Source organism: Phascolarctos cinereus, unplaced genomic scaffold (genome assembly GCF_003287225.1).
Source record: "Phascolarctos cinereus isolate Bilbo 61053 unplaced genomic scaffold, phaCin_HiC Scaffold_726;HRSCAF=1367, whole genome shotgun sequence".
NCBI classification, from domain to species: Eukaryota; Metazoa; Chordata; class Mammalia; order Diprotodontia; family Phascolarctidae; genus Phascolarctos; species Phascolarctos cinereus.
In genome coordinates this window covers 141,732,096-141,735,049 of record NW_027556098.1, presented here as the reverse complement: position 1 = coordinate 141,735,049, position 2,954 = coordinate 141,732,096, and the positions used below count along the sequence as shown (strand labels likewise).

At 39.1% G+C, this 2,954-nt stretch overlaps 1 pseudogene; it reads left to right on the top strand.

Annotated features, from left to right (window-relative positions):
• Positions 1 to 1,099: 1,099 nt before the first annotated feature.
• Positions 1,100 to 1,719, top strand: LOC110192121 (large ribosomal subunit protein eL19 pseudogene; annotated as a pseudogene).
• Positions 1,720 to 2,954: the final 1,235 nt, after the last annotated feature.

The following is a 2,954-nucleotide window of genomic DNA, read 5'->3' as shown; positions in this document are numbered from 1 at the left end:
GTCAGTGACTGAGCTTATGAGCCTCTTGAGTAAGCTTTGCCTAGGAGGGAGGGAGGTAGCTCTGAAATTTCCTGTCCCAGACTGACTTGCCCTGAGGCCTGTTTAATAAAAATGTGTCTTACAGCAAATTGCCCCTGTTTCTTCCCTTTCCCCAAGATGCCTTATGACATTGTATGACCAAAGGGCTAAGGCTGAGGTCTCATGTAATTATATTTCTGGGAATTACAGGTGTAACTGTCATCATTTGCTGAGCTCTCTTATGAGAAAAAAGGAGAGAGTAAAAGTATCTATATATTGTGGATCTTTTTTCCCTGAGGTCATATTCTTTTGTTTGAGAAGAGAAAGTGACAGAAACTAAGCAGACACAGTTGAGCTTGGAGAAGAACTGAGTAAGAGAAGAAGTGGAATAATTCTCAAATATGTGGAAAATCTGGTAATAAACCAGACAGGCATCATTTTCTATGAATTATAAACAATACCAAAAAGTTGAGTGTCATTTGTATGTAATATGTCCTAGAAGAAAGGTTACAGAGGCTTAGCTTTGATTATCACTAAATCACTTCATAGTCTTTTCATGTATGTCAGGGCAATATATCAGGACAAAGACTTCCTAGGCCTACATTCCTGGTTCTCTGTTTCTGGGTCCCCAGGTAAGTGTTTGCTTTCAGAAAATTTCCCAAAGTTAGTGCCAGTCTGGGCTGCTTGCCCCAACAGTGAGACATGAGAGCCAGGAGTTTTCTGAGCCTAGGAAAAGCTCAGAAAACCAATAAGCTGCATATGCTGTCAAGAAGACAGGATTCATTTACTAAGTAGTGTGTGAAAACACCATCCTCTTCATGTCATCCCCCACTAAAATTCTTTCCTCTGTTCTCCTTATCCTACACATTAGGGTCCAAATATACAGCTTGGCATTCACAATGATCTACATTGTGGACCCAACTTTGTGTCTCACTGTATACCTACTCAAACCATGAGATGCAATCAGTTCCTGGATTGTCCCTCCCAAGTGTCTTTGGTTCTTTATTTCTCCTGCCTTTGATCAAGTTGTTTAATTTAGCAATGCCCTGGTTCTCTCTCCTTTCCTTTCCCACGCTGCGGCTGCAGCCATGAGTATGGTCAGGCTTCAGAAGAGGCTTGCCTCTAGTGTCCTTAGATGTTGGAAGAAGAAGGTATGACTTGATCCAATGAGACCAATGAAATTGCCAATGCTAATTCCCATCAGCAGATCCGGAAGCTGATTAAAGATGGGCTGATCATCCAGAAACCTGTTATTGTGCACTCGGGCCAGATGCTGGAAAAATACCCTGACTCGATGGAAGGCCAGGCACATGGGCATTGGTAAGAGAAAGGGTACTTCCAATGCTCGTATGCCTGAGAAGGTGACCTGGATGAGGCCAATGAGGATTCTTCACCATCTGCTCCGAAGATATTGTGAATCCAAAAAGATTGACCAACATACGTACCACAGCCTGTACCTGAAGGTAAAGGGAAATGTGTTCAAGAATAAGTGGATCCTCATGGAGAACATTCATGAGTTGAAGGCAAATAAGGCCCAGAAGAATCTCTTGGCTGACCAGTCTGAAGCTTGCCAGTCCAAGACTAAGGAAGCACAAAAGCATTAGGAAGAGCATCTGCAGGCTAAGAAAGACGAGATCATCAAGACTTTGTCCAAGGAGGAGGAGACCAAGAAATGATCCTCCCCTGTCTCCTCTGTACATAGTACCCTTATATTTGGCTTGTACAATAAATCTTGATAGATTGTAAAAAAAAAATTAGCAATGCCCTTCACTTCTTTTCTGTCTAGATAAATCCATCCATCAATCATCCAACCTTTATTAAGTGCCTACTGGATTACAGTATTGGTGCTAAACATTGGGTATTCCAAGACCAAAATGAAATAATCCTTTGGCAGAGATTATATACATACATACATACATACATACATACATACATACATACATACATACATACATATATATATACCACACACACGTGCACACACATATATACATATATACGCATATGCACGTGTATGTGTATGTACATATACACATAAATATACAATAGGGATATACATATATAAATATACATGTATATACATATATACATATACACACATATGCACACATAGAAGTAAAATTTCATTGGTATAGAGGGTTCTTGCTGAGGAGCTTCCTCCCTCTATGTAGGTCAACATCTTTTCTGTAACTTCCAGACTTAAAGAATTGCTTAGAGCACTGAACTTCAAGGGATTTGCCCAGGGTCACACAGCAAGGATGTGTCAGAGACAAGACTTGAACCTTGGCAATCTCAGTTTCAAAACTAGCTTGTTATCTACTTTACCAGTGGTGTCAAACTCAAACATCAATGGGAGCTAATAAATCATATATAAGTATCTCTGATGCCACATATTGAATTAGAAAATGGCATAATAACATTATCTATCTTCTATTATATTTTATTTTTTTTATTAAGTATTTCCCAGTTATATTTTAATCTGGCTAGATGGCAGCTGGGACTGTTGCAGGAGGCAATACTTAGTGCCTTACTTGACACCTCTTCACTACACCAAGCTGACTCTTTTGTTTAAGCATCCTGGATGACAGTCCTTGAGAGTGAATAGAAAAACAAAAATACAGTAAACTGTCCTGTAAGAGCTAATAATCTATGCCTTTAGGTCCAATCTAACTTTAAGATTTGCACTGGGAAGGACATAACTTGAAACCAGATTGTGGGCAATAAAGAATATACGTTAAATGATGATTATTTTTCGTAAAAGGAGATTATAATCCACAAAATTTTTGATGTGGGTTTGATCCCCCAAAGTTATTTATTTTATTTTAGCATCTTTGACAAGTGAGTGAGAAAGAGCTGATAATGCATAAATGAATAGAAAATAGAGGCAGTCTTGGTTGACCATGTGATCTGAGGAATGTTTGCCTCTAACTACAATA